Raw genomic sequence first — 19,521 nt, forward strand, 5'->3', positions numbered from 1 at the left:
CCTTCTGTAACACCACATTTCAAATGACTGTAGCTTATTTATGTGTTCTTGTTTTAATGTCCAGCTTTCAAGTCCATATTGCAGTATCTACATAAGCTAAAGTCTTTGTAGCAGATAACTGTTTTCATTTTTACAAACGCTTTACTGTTATATAAATAGGTCACTGGTACTTAATAGAAATATCTTAACATTTGCAAGGGTAGCAGTATGCCAAGAAATCAGTAAATATTTCAAATAAGAATTTTATACATTTCACTGATCATGCATGTCGTATAGATAAAGACGACACGATTCAAAGTAAGATTTGTTATGAATATGATAATTACTGTATATTATATTTTTTAGTTTTCTACTTCAACCATTTTACCTGTTACAAAACATGAATGATTTTCGGATAGGTCATATTTCTGAAAATACATTCAAAAATTTATCGGGTTTAGTCAATTTTACCAATTCCGATAATAAAAATTAGTCGCTTTCAGTATTTTTTTCCAGTTGAAGGTAAAAAAATATAGTCGGTTGGTAACTTTTTCCTGGTTGCGATTTAGCAGAAAATATTACTAACCGACACTATTTCATAAAGTATGAAAAAAATAGATAGTCTACAAAGGGTCATTTATAAAGTATCTAAACTGCATTTAAAGTTCGTTGGAATTATGACAATAAAACCACTTAATCATGTTTTATGAATTTTTTTCCAAATTTTCAAACTTTAAACCGCTCTAGTGTAAAGTTAGCCAAATGTCGCTTGGTCATTTTTGCATTTCAGCCGTCGATTTAATAAAAAAAAAATTGTTTGTACACCCTGTATAAATAATTATGTTAATGTTTATATTAGTGAATAGAAAATTCAATAACCTTTCAAATGAGCTATCACACAACCCCTACTCTCATTTAAAAAATCATCGATTACGTCATCACGCTCAGATGGATGACGTCACTAGTATTATATATATGCCAAAAAGTCCTAATTTAAAAATAAAAATCGACCTGTCTGAGGATTTCTCTTGAAATTTGACCATTCTCGAGATAATGAATTTGTGCAAACTCAAACGTCCTCACTTATACTACAGTGTCGCACCTGCTTGATTAGCAATTAAAAAAACAAAGGGGTTTTCGATATTTTATTGCAAAAATCTCTTGGGGATTTCATCAATCAATGTTTAAAGAATATCTACGTATCTTGGAAACATTGAAATTTTTAGATAAATGTCCGATTTAGGGTTAAAAATGGCCGATTTCGCAATTTTCAAAATTTTCAATCGCTTATATAACAAAAACTATTAACTTAAGAGAAAAATCACTAAAGACGTTTTCTGTTTGGAATGATTCAAAAAACCTAAAAAAAATTTGTTCGATGCAAAAAGAATAATTTTAGGAAAAACCCCTAATCTTTCTCCTCGCCTGGTAAGCTCTTATGCTCTTCAGAATCGCCTGTCATTGTACACATTTCTTCTGAATGACTTACTCAAACACATAGGTACTTAAATTTAAACCTTACAGGAGAAAGTTTATTTTACCCCCTAAATTTGCACTTTTCGATTCACCTGGTAGATACACGTGCACCACTAAGGCCTGCCAGGTCATGGTTTTTAGCCTTGGTGTGCTATGAATTATCACTAGAAAAATTTCTAGCCTTACAGGACGACCGTTAATCGGAGGGTTCACTAGCTCTTAGACTATAAGTTTGGGAAACGCTGATATAAACTAATTACATAATAAAATAATAAAGCGGCGCTAATGCAAAAATAATATATACAATAATTATATATGCATACGCCACTGTCTTAAAATAACAGGCAGGTTAATAGACTGTGACGACTCGTACTGGAAACACGTACTATTCTGAACATTCTAACCTTGTCACTCTATTCGCTTGCGAACTAGACTGAGCTATTTTCTTCTAAGTTTTGGTGTATATCTGGCCGATCGGACGGTAGACCGAGCGGTTTGGAAAATACGGCAAAATTAGAAAAAATTCAGGAATCGGAGAAATCCGTGCCCCAAATCAATGAATTAGTCTTTGTCAAGACTAACCAAATTCCTTCTGCTAAACCATTTAAACGGTCGTGCAGAATAATCAAATGTACTAGCATTGCTAATACGAAAAGAACAAGCTTAACTAAGGATTTAGTTAACAAATTCAAAAACTACAGGACAACCTCGAATAGAGGTACACTTTCAAGAACGAAAACACAGGAAACAACCAAAAAACAAGTTACAGAAGAAAAGAAGGACCCTAAAGAAGAAATGGCAACCTCAAACATTGAAGTCATGGACCAAGACGGATTCCAGATGGCAAAAGTTTCGAAGAAATCAGGAAGCGAAAATATTATCGACGCACGCGGTAGAGCAGGAACTTCATCCGGTATACCGACAAGCAACGTGTTCGAAATATTCAAGCGTCCTGATCTTCAAAACTCAGGCAACGAAAATCCAACACAGCAAGAAAAGAAGACAAGAATTCCTCCTATCGTCCTTCAGAATGGTATAGGACACTATACCAACTTAGTAAAGAACTTAACTGCTTTGCTAGGGCATAAGAACTTTTCTATTGCCCCTGCGGGTAAGAGCGGTACAAGAGTCTTTACTACAAGTATGGACGATTTTAACAAGGTTAAAGAGAACCTAGTTAAGGAGAATTTAGGATTCCATACCTTCTCGCAAAAAGAAGTTATCACGAAAAAGATCATTATGCGAGCAGCACCTAGGATGGACCTGAACGAAGTTACACAAGAAATGAGAGACGCTGGAATCGAAGCGAAGATAACAGCACTAAAACCTAAAAGTGGCTTAGACGGAAGTACTTACCTCGTGCAGGTACCTAAGTCTCAAGACCTGAAGGACATAAAGAAGATCACTGGAGTTCAGAACATCAGAGTTAGGTGGGATACATACAGCCGTCCACAAAGAGCAACACAGTGTTACAACTGTCAGGATTTTGGACATAGTGCCCGAAACTGCTTTAAACCAGCTAGATGCATGAAATGTGCATCAAACCACAGCACAAGAGACTGCCCTTTACCAAAAGGAAAAGTCAACAATGTTAAATGTTGTAACTGTGGTGAAAACCACACATCTAACTATCAAATGTGTATTAAACATATCCAATATCTTGATTTTCAGGCTCAGAAGAATCTCAGAAACCAACAACATCGTCAGGCAGCTCCTCCAAGCAGACCAGTACACCCATCGACGTACAGGAACGTTTCTAGCGGTATGTCATACGCACAAACCGCTAAAAACTCCTATCAACCACGACAGGCATCTAATCAACAAAAGCAAGAAGAAATAAAGGAATTATGGCAGGAGATCAACGAACTATGCAATTACGACAGGACAATTCAACTTCTAAAGGAACTTAGAGATGAATTAAGAAGACACACAGATCTTAGGACAAGAGGAGAGATCTTAGCAAGATACGAAGCTCTCTACAATGACAAATAAGAAGTTAAAAATTCTACAATTCAACATAGCCTCCCTAAGGCTAAGAACAAACGAATTAAGGGAAATGGTGATCCGTCTTCAACCTGATGTCATATGCCTGTCCGAAACGAGATTTCAAACTACAACACAACTACCGAGGATAACTAACTACGAGGGAATCGGAAGAAACACCCACAGAGGCGTGGCCATCTACGTGAAAAATCACATCGTATGGAACCAAGTAGACGTCGAAACTGAAAATTTCGAAAATATTGGAATCAAAATAGGAAACATTAATATTTTTTCAGTTTACAGGCCCTTCAGAGTAGACCTAGACTTAGGTGAAATAGAAGAAATGTTCAACACAGAAGAGACAGTAGTCATAGCTGGAGATTTCAACTGCCACCACATCAACTGGGGATGCCATGACACGGACAGAGAAGGTGAACAACTTTTCAGATACTGCGAAGACAGAGAAAAAATGTTGTTCGCACCTGACGAACCCACTAGGATAAATCCAATAAGAGGACAACGCAACAACACACTGGACTTATTCATCACGAAGAACATCATCGTAGAAGACGTCAGAACTCATTTTGAATGCAGTTCTGACCACAAACCAGTAACAGGCACCACGACGTCAAGAACAGACCTCCCTACTGTTGAACCAGAAGAACGATGGAAATGGAAAGAAGCAAACTGGCCAAACTTCAGAAGACAAATCAATCAATTCCAGATGAGAAGAGAATTTGAAACAACAGAAGAAATAGAAAGAAAAATAGAAGAAATCACCAGGAAAATACAACAAGCTATGAAGGACAACATCCCAAGAGAGAAGACAAACAACAAAGGACTCATCATTCCAAATGAAGTCAAGGACCTAATCAGAGACAGAAACAACGCAAGAAGGGCTTACCAAAGGACAAGAAGACAAGACTACAAGGACTACAGCGACGAACTGTCAGCAGAAATAAGGACAAGACTGACCAGCATCAACGAGAACAAATGGCACAACATCATCAGAAAAGCCGAAGAAAATCAAGGAAACGTCTGGAAAATGATGAAGGCCAGAAAAAGAGGAAAACAGAAAATGCCACCTATCACGGACGAGGAAGGAACACACTACGAGGCCCAAAGAAAAGCAGATGCAATTGCAAGAAAACTGGAAGCCACACACAGGCAAAATCAACACATGTCGGACCAGCAGACCATAAACGAAGTAAACAGGGCCTACAACAGGATTTCAGAAAGAAATCAATTCGTGATAGAAGAAGAAGACCATCTACACCCATCAGAAGTCCACAGGATCATCAAGAAACTCAAAGGATCCAGAGCTCCAGGACAGGAAGACATCCACAACATCGTCCTCAAGGAACTACCGAAGAAAATGATAGTACAACTGTACTACATTTTCAAGTATTGCCTTGAGAAAGCTCATTTCCCAAACAACTGGAAACACTCAAAGACGATACCTCTCCTGAAGCCAAGAAAAGATGGAAGAAGACCAGAAAGCTACAGACCAATATCACTGCTGGAACCCTTAGGAAAAATCCTGGAAAAAATCATATTCAAGAGGCTCATCAAACACGCTGAAAGAAGAAACATCATCCAAGATGACCAATTCGGATTCAGAAAAGGAAGAAACTGCGAACTACAACTCGCAAGAGTTGTCAGCGACACCAAAATCAGGTTCAACAGAAAACAGAAAACAGGGATGGCAATACTGGACATAGAAAAGGCATATGACACAGTATGGAAGAAAGCACTCATCTTTAAAATGGACAAGGCTAGATTACCTCATTATATAGTTAATATTTGTGACACATATTTAACTAATAGAACTTTTCATGTTTCAGCTGACAAAAAGATGTCCAGGATACAACAAATTCAAGAAGGGATGCCACAAGGCAGTATTTTATCTCCCGTTTTGTATAACATTTTTGTTTCAGATTTACCAACAGACGCAAGAACCAGTACAGCTTTGTATGCAGATGACACAGCAATCTACACTTCAGGCAAACAGGACAGAAGAATCATCCAAACATTAGAAGGCCACCTAGAGAGGATTGCAGAATTCACGGATAAATGGAAAATCAAGATAAACGCGGAGAAGACACAGTTCACCATCTTTACGCAGCAACCCAACCCACCAGCGGCAGAACTGACGATGAGAGGAAACGTTATACCAGCCACGCCCTCAGTGAAGTACCTAGGAGTCCATCTAGACAGAAAAATGAACTTCCATCTGCATACAAAGCAAATTAAGAAGAGAGCCACAATTAGTAAAAAACTAATTCTGCCTTACATTTTCAGGTCATCTCCACTAACGAAGAAGAAGAAGATTCAACTATATCAAGCATACGTCAGGTCGACAATGCTTTATGCAGTCCCAATATGGAGTTCAACCGCCAACAGCAACTGGAAGAAACTCGAAGCGACAGAAACGTCATGCTACAGAATAATCGACGGCACAGCATGGCAGGACCGGGTGACGAATGCAACCATCCAAGAAAGGCTCCAGTACACACCACTGAGGGAGGTGGCTGAGAAAAGGACACAGTACTTCTTCCACCAGGCCACAAGAAGACTCCTAAAGACCAGGAACATCCTCGAGAATAACAGGGCCCAGAGGATGTTTCGTGAAAAACATCGTCTGATCGATTATATGATCAGACAATAGCCAGGTGGTTGCAAACCGGTCAGGAAAGTAGGTACGATGCCAGAAAAAGTACCTACAGAAGAAGAAGTCCAGGAAACAACAAGTGAAGAATCAACGCCGAAAGGATGGAGGACAAAGGAAGTGGTGCACCAGCGGAACACTTAAAAGAAGAAAATGAAATATCTTAAGATAATGAATTATAAATTTTATTAAGGCAATAAACGTTTTTATTTTTTATTTTATTTTATTTTTTTTATTTATTTTATTAAAATAACAGACAAAATTTTAAGCGTCCAGACATAGGCATTAAAAAATAACCCTCTATGGTATAATTGAGAAACACGTGGTTTGTGTTGACCAATTATAATCAATTTTTTGACCGGCAAAAATTTATTAAGAAAAACTTATTCCTGCTTGTGCAGACGGAAAAAGGATGACCTATGTCAACCGTATTCTACTAAGTGAGATAGATGCCTTTTGTTCTCAAGGTTAAAGAGAGAGAGGGGAAAATAACAAGTATCTGAGTCAAAAAGAGATGAGTACAGTTCGTGTCCTTTCGTTCTCGCGTCGGAAAATTTAGAGTAAACGAAAACGAAGTAGAGAGGCCATTTTGTCATTTGATGTTCATTTTAGTTCAGCTCAAGACCAAGAAGAAATATTTTTGGAAGGTGAATACAAATAAAAATTGGGGTATGTAGTACAATTAAAATGTTATAAATAATTATACTCTTGTTATATTTTAAAAGCGAAATATTAACTTTTTCATATTGGCCTAAATATTTTGGTAATCAGATTTTAACCTTGTTTCTTTTTATTTAATTTGTTATAAGAACCTTGGTTGTGGTGAACAATCTTGTTGGGTATACCTTTTTTTTTTCAGATAAGTGGTTTAGTTGATTAATCATATTATTGATTCTTGTGTGAAGATTCTGTTTATTTTATACCAAGCAACTTGTTAAAACAAGCATTCACTTTCACCACTACGAAAAAAGGGTAAATAAACTAAGTGAACATGCTTGCAACATCGAAACTCGATTTTGCAAGCATTAATGTGATTACCATCTTCACCTGGTGTCTTATCTTTCAGACATGTTTTTTTTTTATATTATTAACCTTATTTACTTTTCCTTAGTAAATTTCTCTTGGATCTACCAATCCACTCGCCTAAAATTTCCCTTTGTTATCTTATCACTCATTTTAGTTGATTTTAAGTTTGTAAATATCAATTTCATCAATTTTGAGTTTGTTTTTATGATTCTATAAATGAAAAAACCTAAAAATGATTAATGCTTGCATGAGATTAGTGTCCAATAACCAAAATATACTTTTATGTGCTAAATATAGAAATTTGTTAGTTTTGTAACTGAAATGTTTTACATCATCAAATCAGTGAATAGATTTTCAAGAAAATGCATAAATTATAAAACCAAATATTGAGGATTTCTACCTGTCTTTGTATTTTTGATTTTGTAATGACGCTCTCTGGCCAATTGGTTCAAACCAAGGTCATAAATCTAAACACACATTAATTTTTTTTCTTCCTTACCACTTTATGTATAATTATTATTAGTCTACAATATTAGTCTACTTGTTCTTATTATTGACACTTTTTTGAACTGTTAATTCAAATTTTTGGGTTTATTGGCCAAAACACTGGGCGGTAATTACTTACAGGGGTCGGCAACCTTTTTCGGAGGGTGGGCCATTTTCAAAATAAATTTTTTTATATGGGCCACACATACAAATGTAAATTAAATCGTGCTTTTGTAACATATATGCGTATAAATATTATTAGAAATAAATACAAATCTTAAAACGGAAAAGAACAGCATAGAATTCCAATTACATAATATGTTAAATATAAAATATATCAAAATTAAGAAAAATAGTTGATGTTTCATTTTATTCATTCATTAAAATTCAAAGCGCTTTTTGCTTTTTTTTCTTGACTATTGTTGGTAAGTCCATTTCTGCTTGGGACACTGAGATCATCAAAAAATTCTGTAAATTTTCATCGTCCAATGTCTTCTATATTTTGATTTGTTTTTGAAAATGTTTGTTCGCATAATAGGCCTGGATCCCGCGTATCAAAACAAAGTTGATTAATAGCAAGCTGAAAATTTGTTAATAGCTTAACGGTGTCTAGTTGGACAAACCTTGATTTACGGGAACACTGGAACAGGGGAAATTTTTAATTGTGGAACTGTTTAAAAATTTGGAACATTAGATTACGAAAACGTCCCATGTATTTTGTCGGACAGAACATCCAATTGGTTTGTTACCCTTTCATTAAATTCTCATGCAAAAATCGAGACTGCTATTACTAACGCAACACAATTCCTGTCATTTGACTTGTTCTTCATGTTCCACTCGCTAAAATGACAAGTTGGTGATAAACATCAGACTGATTTTTGCATGAGAATTTAAGGAAAAGGTAACAAATCAATTATTGGAAGTTCTGTCTGACAAAATACACGGAACGTTTTCGTAGTCTGACGTTCCAAATTTTTATTCGTAGTCTAACGTTCCAAATTTTTAACCTGTTCAAGAATTAAAACTTCCCCTGTTCCAGTTTTCCCATACATCAAAGGTTGTCCGGCTAGACACCCTTAACCTATTAACAAATTTTCAACTTGCTATTAATCAACTTTTTTTTGGTACGTGTGATCCTGGTCTATAAAAATGTGCTGGAAAAATACAAATAATTGATTTTGTAAAATTTCTTAAATTGGAAAATTCGTTTTCTGATAGATTTTAATAAAGTGCCATTATTTTCTTTAAAATTATTATTATGTACATTGTTAGATTGCAACACAATTAAAAGGTCTTGAGCTCACACTTTCACACTTAAAAAAATTTATTGCCTCCCTAATGAGATTGATTTTATCCAGTTATTCATGTCCAGTCGGACAACTTTTCTAAGGAAAATTTTCGAGAAGAGCATGTTTCATAAATATAGAGGCTTCTAAACTTTGGTACGTCTGACAACTGAAATATCCTTAACATTTGTCAGACAATATTACCAGTTAATTGTAAATATTTTTATCAAACAATCCTGCAAAAATAAGCTGTGAGGGTATAACTTGTATGACTCTTTATGATGCGTGCTCCACCCCCTCCCCATATGGGGGCGCACTATGGAGTCATAAATGATGAATTTTTCGCAGGATTGTTTGATACAAGTACTTACAATTATTTACTGCTAACAACTCCAACTACTACTACTACTCAACAAATTTTTAAGGGTGCTCCAGTTGTCAGATGCACCAAAGTTTAGAAACCTCTATATTTACGAAAAGCCACCCTCCCAAAAATTTTCCGAAATAGAAAAGTTGTCCGACTCTACATTAATAACTGAGAAAAGTCTTATGAGACAGGCAATAAATTTTTTAAGAGTGGGCTTAAGGTCAATAACTCTAGTTGTAAATTATCTAGTGCTTTTAAAATATTTAATTTTAAATGATTTTCAAATACTGTCGATTTATTTCGCATAAAAATTTTGAAAACGACAAATCAACAAACTTTGAGGCACAAACTCCCAAGTTTGTTGATTTTTCCTAAAATTATATTGGTGCTTTGGGGGCCGCGCAAATTTGCAAAGGGCCGCAGGTTGCCGGACCCCTGACTTCATCATTAAGGCCACCCGTACATAATTCGCAAATATTTTACGGGTATCCCTACTTTTCTGTCTACACGGCAAATTATGTGTAGTAAAATTCACACTAACCTCCGCGAGGATGAATCGGGTTTAGGTCTTATCGCGAAAGAAAAAAAAAAAGAAAAAAAAATTAATATCAATTAGTGGTTTAGTATAAGTATTTAGTAATAGTGTTTTATTAGTATGTATTTTTAATGTAATGTATGTAATATATGTTTGTGATTATTAAAATATAATGTATATCAGTTAAAATTAGGAAATTGTGTCTATGAAAATAAAAAAAAAAAAAAATTGAGCTGGCCAATTGGTTCAAACCAAGGTCATAAATCTAAACACACACACAAAATTCACACTGGTATGGATATGTAAACATTACTAGAATGTCATTCTACTTGAAAATGTCATCCTTAATTTAAAGAGGTGGCTTTTGAATGTTCTTTCTTGGATAACTGTTATTTTTATAATTGCAAATTATTAATTCAGTTAATAAATGTGATAATTTTTTCACTAACTATGTATTCAGTGATTGAAATGATTTATATATAATACTCAATCGAGAAAAGTGTTAAGTGATTTTTTAATAGAGGAAAGGCACCAAATTTGAGACACTTTTTTTGAAAAACAAATATAAAACAGAATATTCAAAAGTTTTTAAAACATTTATATCGAACACTTAAATTTAGTGTTTCTACAACACAACAAAAAATAAATAAAGCGAATAAGACATATATTTTTGCAAAAAAAAATACATTTAATTTTTTTGCGACATTTAATATTAAAAATAAAAGGTTGCCTAATTTGGGATAGCCAGGTATCCAAATTTGAGACAGGTACCCCAATTTGAGATACTATTCAAAAAAGCCCTTTCCTTCACAGAAAAGACAAATAAATGTGCTGGACTTTATTTCTCCACAGTCTTCATGTGTCCCGCTGCCACATTGGTAACACTTTGCCCATCATTCTCCATATTTATCGTCGGAAAATTTCCGACAAATAATTCTTCTTTGTAGGGTGTTAGAGTAATTACTGAAGCCTTTCCTGATCTGGCATGTGGCTTTTTAGTGGTGTCTCTCTTGTATGTAGGGATCGGACAGATGTCTTTCGGAGACACAAGTTGTTGATGAGGTAGTGGTGGACTAGGAGTTCTATGTTCACGCATTGGATGATTTGGTTGTTCATGGTTTGGTTCTATTATTTGTTCGTCCCTTTCGTTTTGTGTTTCCAAGTGCTCTTGAATTCCAGTCCCTAAAAATATGGCGACAAATAGAATAATACCAGTCCAGTTTTTCGGAAACCATTGCAAGATATTTCCATCGTCGCAGCTTTGTTATACACTTTACAAAAAATACTGGCAATGGCATAAGGCGACACAACACTCAACTGATTTTCTCTAAACCAGTTTTCTATTTCTTGTGCGTAGTAAGTTTTCAGCGGTGCCATAAAAGCAACATCCAACGGTTGCATTTTATGTGTAGAATGTGGTGGGAGGCAAATAATTGTCACATGATTCTGTTTGGCCAAATCTATTAGAGCAACGTTTTTCGTATGAGAATAGTGGCCATCAAGGACGAGAAGAACAAGGACGAGGGTCTGCAGTTGAAGGTTTAGTGAATTTTATGAAGTGTTGTAGCCATCTAGTGAAAATATCGGCCTGTACCCAACCTGACACATGGCATTCTGCGACTGCTCCAGTGGGAGCTCCTAGCATTAACTCTGTTTTCATATTTTTTCTAGGGAAGATTAATAATGGTGGTACGAAAACTCCTGCAGCATTCATACATGAAATAACAGTAATCAGCTTGCCCCTTTCTGCTGAAGTAAGTGACGAAACGTGCTTCTTCGCTCTCAAAGAAATGACTGCTATGTATGTGCTGAACAATTGTAATACCTGTTTCGTCTACATTGAATATACGTTGTGCAGGGTTAGTAAGCTTAAGATATTCTGGTTCATACAGGTCAAAGAACTTGGATACATTTTCATGAGTAAAGATTTTACTCGAGCAGATGACATTCCCTGAGGAATACGCATAGAAAGCGTCGGATGCCTTTTCAGAAAGAGTCTCAACCATTTCTTTCCGGCTGATTTTTTGACTCCGCTAAATGGATGTGGTAGTTTCGTATTGCAAGTTGAAATGCCAGTCGTTTTATATCACGCGCTCTTAGCCCGAAATAACGTTCCTCCATAGTTAGGGCATACTCAACTAACTCATTTTCTAATTCCAAAGGAAGAATAGGTCGGCGGCCAATTGATATCCCGACGAGTTCTTCTGGAGTCTTGTCTTATTTCACATATCGTTCTAAGGTACCTTTTGGTACTCCAAAAACTTTTGAGGCCTTCAAATAGCCCATCTCTCTATTTCTTACTGTATTTACAGCCCGTATCATATCATTTGCATTCCATTTTTTATTTTTTGGCGGCATCTACAAACAAAAAAATACATAAAAATAAAAATTTTACACGGGGTCCTAATTTGAGACACTCTTAAATTTGGAACCTACAGGTGTCTCAAATTAGGATTTTTCCGTTAAAAATAAAAAGAATTTTTGTTGGTTATGTATGCCACACAATTACCATTTAATTTGCATAAAATGTATTAACTAATATTAAACTACCAAAAAAAAAATAACTGGAGTAAATGTAATCAATCATCTTACCGTGATGTATTGTAAGTTTTTATAAATTCTGAAAAACTTTGTGTATGGTGTAAACCAAATTAACGTCGACAAAACAACAACGGTCACTTCTAAGTGCCAACTAAAAGCAGATCTACTACTAACTTCACAGAATGATCAGTTTTCAGTATTTTCACTAGATGTCAACCCATCGTACACAAATATACGACGGTGTCTCAAATTAGGCGCCTGTCTCAAATTTGGTGCCTTTCCTCTAATATATTGTTACTATGGAACACTTACCATTTTGAACATCTTTAACAACAAAATACTTGGATCACAGAATATATTATCCTGATGTATTCTCTGCTTGGATCTTCCACAAATAATACACAATACATAACTTTTTATTAAATTCACATCTTAAATCAATTATTTATCAAATACACTATATATCAATATTATTTAATCAACAACTCAAAATATTCCCGACTCCATGTCAAATATTTAAAATTGTCACTGTCTGACTGACAATATGCTGACAATATTCTGTTAGGCTTAGTGCATGGTATGACAAAGATAGATGCTCTGAAAATATGTACCCGTCCTCTTAAGACTAGTCGAATAGTCTAAAATTGGAAGTGTATTGTGTTTTACTTTTTATTTATTTTACAATCTACATTTTTTTACATGGCTTCAATAGTCTTGACTAGATTCTTCTACTTTTTCCGGTCCTTCACTTATTCTCTCTTGTCCTGTGTTCCCATTTCGTCTGTCAGTCTGGATGACATCAACCCACTTCCTTCGTGGTCTACCTCTTATTCTTCTTCTCTTGTTATCCTGCTTGCGAAACTCTTCACGTTTCTCTTACGCATTTGTCTAATTTATTTATTTATTAACGGGATAAACCCAATACATACAAAATACGTCGTAATAATGAAAATATAAAATTTAGATACACGTAAAACTACAACTAAGTAAGCATATTACACAAACAAAAAAGAATATAAAATATTTTTAAATGATGAAAACAACTTAATCAATTATAACAGTTAAATCTATTTAATTTTTTAAATTCAAGATGCCCGAGTTCTTGTTTAATAGAGGAAACTGAAGAACCAAACAGATCTATTATACAGGGTCAATCTACTAATTGGTGCATATTGACCATAAATTGTAGCATGCCGTTGTTCCTTGAATATTTGTGGATTTCGTGTCAATCTAGTAGGTATATTAAAGTATACAAGACTTACAATTCTTCGGAGTTAATAACACCAGAGATAATTTTGCAAAGATAACAAATATCCAACATGACTCTTCTGCGTTCAAGAGTTTGTAAATTTAATCTCATTAATATATTGTCATAAGTATAATTTCCAACTGTTAAACCCATCTTAAAAGCTGCAAAACGTAAAAATTTGTTTTGAACCTTTTCAATATTTAGGATTTGATATGCATAACTAGGTGATCAGACAATAGAACCATATTCAATAATTGATCTCACGATACTGCAATATAAGATTTTTATTGTGAATTGACAAATCTTTTGATGAACGTAATACAAAACCCAACATCTTAAATGCCTTCGAAACAGTATGGTCAATGTGAGAGTAAAATGTTAATTTACAATCAAATATTATACCCAAATCGCGAATTTTGTTCACGTGTGTGACAGGAGTATTATTAATAAAATACTGATGGTGAATAGGCGAATGGGATCTAGCAAAAGTTATTAAAAAGCATTTATTAATATTAAGTTCCATATCATTTCTACCACACCACTCATAAAAATCATTTACTTGTGACTGAAGCTGAAAAATGTTATCCTCATTATTGACAGTCTTATATATTTTAAGATCATCAGCAAACATTAAAAAGTTAACTTCCTTAAAAATAGAGTGAACATCATTCAAGAACAAATTAAATAGAAGGGGCCACAGTGGGAACCTTACGGTACTCCAGATGTAGCTGTAATAGCATTAGAAAGAAAACATCCTATTTTTACACTTAAACTTCGATTAGTCAGGTAACTTTGCATCCAATCAAAGAGAACTTCCAGAAATACCATATGCTGTAAGTTTCGCAAGTAAGATATTACGATTGACCTTATCTAATGCTTTAGAAAAGTCAGTGTAGACAGAATCTACTTGTAACTTGTTTTTCAAAGCAGTAACAATGCCATTCTGATAAAGAAGTAAATTAGTTACTGTAGATTTACTTTGTACAAAACCATGTTGTTCATTCACCAGTAAGCTGCTTAGTAACTAAATAATCTAATAATTTTGGAATTGCTGATAAAGTACAAACTGCTCTGTAGGTTTCAACATTTGACTTTGAACCAGATTTAAATATAGGTTTTACGTAACTACGTTTCCAGCAATCAGGGAAAACCCCTTCTTGCAAAGATTTATTGAAGAGTATATACAATGGCTTAGATATAGTACAAACACATTGTTTTAATAGATAGGAATGCCATCAGGGCCAAAATTTAGTTTAGGAGACAAATTGTGAATACATACTCTCAAAAATAGTATTAATGTTAAAAGAGATTTTGTGAACATTTCATATCCGATTTCCCTGCAATCTTGTTGTTTTTGTTATTAATTAAATACATGTAGCTTTAGAGGTAGGCCTGTGATAACCAAAATGAAAAATTTAGAAACAAAATACGGTCGGAAAAATGAAAGAATACCCATGAACGATCACATCAATCACTTATTTTGTATTTGCTGTCTTTTTCTATAAATAACAAATGTTTGTTATAGAAAAAGATATCAAATACAAAATAAGTGATTGATGTGATCGTTCATGGGTATTCTTTCATTTTTCCGACTGTAAAAATGAAACAATTTTCCTAACTACAGTCAAACCTGCCATATCCGGATCAATCTGGCAACAGACCGATCCGGATATGAAAAAATCCGGATGTCAAGACCACTACTTCTTTTATAGTCTTTGAAACGTTTTCTCCTTCATACATTCCAGTAATCAACGCCGTCAATAACTTTCGTCGATAGACACGTTTTATAGATTCTATAATACATTATTTCGCCATCTTTTAGTTCTTCGTTTAGTGCGTTATCCAACAGCAGGACTGCCTTTCTCGGTAGATTTAGGTAGATCTGGACGGCGCAGAACCGTCCGGATATGGCAGGTTGTACTGTATATTAATGTGTTTAATGCTTTGAATGCTTTGCTTATGACTAGGAAGGCTGCCCCAGTGTACTGTCTATCGTTAAAGCCTGCTGCGATGTATTCTATAAGCCTGAGTACACTTAAAGATCTGAATTGGGCTTCTGGTAAAACCTGTACCCTTTCTGTTTCCTCTTTGACCCTTGAGAGATTGAGAGCCTAATTCTTTCAGCAATCCTGCTGAAAGAAGCTTACTGGCCTGTAGTAGTTCTGTGGAAAAATGCTGTTCTTTTCTGATTTGTGGATTGTCATACTTTGATTAGGGAATCTTCTGAATCCCATCAGTGCATTTATTATATTAATTGTTTTTTTTTGCTGAGAGGTATTTTAGTTATGAGCGTTTTGGTTATTTCATCCGGTCCAGACGTGATTTGGAGAGGTTTTCCGGTTCAGGTCGCTCATCTTTTGGGGATGCATGTTTCAGTGGTGGCTCATTGCTTCTGCTAGTCTTCTTTGACTTCCCCTCTTCAAAAGTCTGAGCCTTGGTGGTTTTTCGTGGACACTGTCTTCCTAGAGTGGTACTCATGACTTCTTCCTTGTGTTTGGTGGTACAGTAGAGCGTCGATTATCCGAACTAATTGGGGGACATAGGTGTTCGGAAAACTGATTTGTTCGGATAATCGAACTACAATATATTGATACATATTTATAGTCATACATATTTATCCACAAGTGAATAAAAGCCATATTTATATACCTACATATTTATTTATATCTTGATAATGACAACTAGCAACTAAACAAAAAAGTGCAGTCTTTGCAACAACATAATTATTTTTGGATACAATATTGAAGAAAATTGAAGATATTTTGCTCGGTATTCGAGTGCGGGACGCGGGAGTCGATAGTTCGAATAAGCGGTCGTTCGGTTGATCGACGCTCTACTGTATGTATATACTATGCCAGGGGTGGCCAAGCTCACTGATAGGTCTGGATCCCGCGTATGAAAAAAAAGTTGATTAATAAATAGCAAGTTGAAAATTTGTTAATAGCTTAAGGGTGTCTAGTCGGACAAACTTTGATGTATGGGAACACTGGAACAGGTAAAGTTTTAATTGTGGAAGTTGAGGCGTTCTTTGCAAAAACCCCATATGTCACTTTTTACAACATCGGAGATATTTAAAAAAAAGTTATTTAATTGAACCCTATTAAGTTTACGGAAATTCTCAAATTAGTGATTTATTATTTTGATGATTACACACAGTTTACAATATAAATAACATTATTTTTTCCTTTTGTTTATTTATGAAGGACATTTATTCATTTGACATATGGGGTTTTTGCAGGAATTTTTCATTAATTTATAGGAAAAACGATATTTATAGTAGTAAACCAAAATAAAAAAAGAACGAAAAATGGTGTTTACTTATAAAATCACGCAACACAACTATTCGAAGGATATTTAACCTATAAAAACCTACTGACAGCCCACGGTTCTGACAGCCAAGCGATAAAGTTTCCCGCAAAAACACCAATAACAACTATGGTTTTGAAGGGAATTGCGCTTGACATATGGGGTTTATGCGGAATCGCCTATATTTTTGTCGCTTATATTTTGGACTACTGTGATTTTAATGCAAGTTTCTTACGCAAAGAACGTAGGTAATTAGTCCTTCAATCCATAGAAGCCATAAGTCAATTTCCGAAAAAAAAGGACAACTGGGATTTTTGCAAAGAACGCCTCAATTTTAATTAGGATGGTGATTAGGGGGTTGTTTACGATCACTTTTTTGCTGAGAAAAATAGGGACTTACATTCTTTTCATTATAAGTCACTTAACTTTTTTAGCTAGATTTTTTTCTTTCCGGAAATACATATTTTTAAATACTTTAAATAATAGTTTTAACAAGTTATCCTCGAAAAATCCATAGTTTCCCGTCCTTTGACTTTGAAACTACAATATTTAGCATTTGACGAAGAAGAGCCAATATATAATAAAGTATAGCTCAATTACTATGGGTCTTAAAGAAAATAAAAAAAAACGGTTTTGTATATTTTTTCAAAAGGTACATTTTTGTTAAGTAAAGTTGTTTTGATAAAACGAAAACTTTTTGAGTTATTAGCAGAAAACTGATTAAAACATTGATTTTTTCGATATAAAATTAACACTTCCGATAGCGAATAAATCGAAAACTATTAATTTTATCAAAAAAATGTATAGAACGTTTTTTGCTTATAATGAATGTTTTTACCAACTCTTGCAGTCAAAATATAATAAAAATTTCCACCCCCGAGATGGGGTGGCAACCACCCCCATTAGTCCTGTCGCCAGGGGGGGTACAACGGCCTCGTTAATTCAGATGGACTTACCCAAGTTTTTTTTATGTATTTTGACCCGTAGAACACGAATTTTTTGGGTAACAGTTGATCCGGATGTCGATAAGATTGTTATAGACCAAGAACTTGAGGAATCAAATAACAGCGATTTTTGGCAAAACAAAACAATATTTTGTATTTTTTGGGTCATTTTAAGCAAAAAATATTTCTACAAGTTTTTTAGTAGGATGCACAGTTTTCGAGATAAACGCGGTTGAACTTTCAAAAAATCGAAAAACTGCAATTTTTAAACCCGAATAACTTTTGATTAAAAAATAAAATAGCAATTCTGCTTAGCGCCTTTGAAAGTTCAAGTCAAATTATGTCGGTTTTGATTATTTGCATTGCTAAAAATTTATTGTGTTATTGTTAAACAAAGCTACAAACAACTAGTGCGTGAGTGATGTTTCTATGATTTCTCATTTAAAATCGAACGAGTAGGTAGAATAGGTACTAGTGCAATCAAGTCTATTTCTACGTTACATGCGTTAAAACGCATGTAAAAGCACGGGAAACCCTACGTGTTTATAGCTTTGTTAAACAATAAAAAAACAAATTTTTACCAATGCAAATAATCAAAACCGATATAATTTGACTTAAACTTTCAAATGCGGTAAGCAGACTTGCTATTTTATTTTTTAATCAAAAGTTATTCGGGTTCAAAAATTGCAATTTTTCGATTTTTTTAAAGTTCAACCGCGTTTATCTCAAAAACTGTGCATCCTACGAAAAAACTTGTAGAAATATTTTTTACTTAAAATGGCCCAAAAAATACAAAATATTGTTTTGTTTTGCCAAAAATCGCTGTTATTTGATTCCTCAAGTTCTTGGTCTATAACAATCTTATCGACATCCGGATCAACTGTTACCTAAAAAATTCGTGTTCTACGGGTCAAAATACATAAAAAAAACTTGAGTAAGTCCATCTGAATTAACGAGGCCGTTGTACCCCCCCTGGCGACAGGACTACATGGTAAAAGCGCCTTTCGACATCATATCGCTACTTCAATACAAAAGGGCCACAAATCAAAATCACATTTTTTACAGAGGAGCTACTCAAAGTTTTGACATTTATTTTTGGTTCATTTTTTATTTATTTTTTATCATTTATATGTAAGTAATATATTGATAGAAAGGTAAATTTAAACTGTATTTGATATTGTATTTAGATACAGCGTAAGTATTTTCCTGAAAGAGATATTAGCAGATATGGCCCTTTTGTATAAAAAATATTTCTTATGTCATGATAGGAATTTGAAATAAACGGACACATACCAAAAAAACAAACATTTTAATCAATGTTTTTGTCACTAATTAATGTAGATTTTGAGTAAAATTATTACAAAAAGTCTTATCTTATCAAAAAAAATATTACAATGTCAGTCTACAAAAAAAACAAAAGTTAATTCCAAAACTACTACTAAAAGGTACAAAATTTATAACTTAATGTCTTAACACTAGCTGGATAATAAAAAAAGGTATCAATGTTTTACAGCTGTTTAGTGTCTCCAATAAAAACAGTTTTTAACAATTCAACAAAATTCAATGTATCAATTGTCAACGGTTCCTAGGGCAAATTATTAGATATAATAAATAAATCTGGATCTCGGAGGTAAACTTCATAGTTACTGTTCAGCAATGTATTTTTACCAGATTT

At 34.2% G+C, this 19,521-nt stretch overlaps 1 protein-coding gene across 2 annotated transcripts in view; it reads left to right on the forward strand.

Moving 5' to 3' along the window:
• Positions 1-19,521, forward strand: part of LOC114344326 (piwi-like protein Siwi) — a 138,572-nt gene that overhangs the window by 69,337 nt on the left and 49,714 nt on the right. The window contains exon 1 of one of the 2 annotated variants that reach the window (XM_050642424.1): positions 6,482-6,775. The exons of the other annotated variant lie outside the window; for it this stretch is intronic. The gene's annotated coding sequence lies outside the window, so the exon portion shown is untranslated. Of the gene's footprint in view, positions 1-6,481; positions 6,776-19,521 lie in introns of those variants that run through there. 2 annotated transcript variants of the gene reach the window in all.

The sequence above is a fragment of the Diabrotica virgifera genome, chromosome 2 (assembly GCF_917563875.1).
Source record: "Diabrotica virgifera virgifera chromosome 2, PGI_DIABVI_V3a".
Lineage (NCBI taxonomy): Eukaryota > Metazoa > Arthropoda > Insecta > Coleoptera > Chrysomelidae > Diabrotica > Diabrotica virgifera.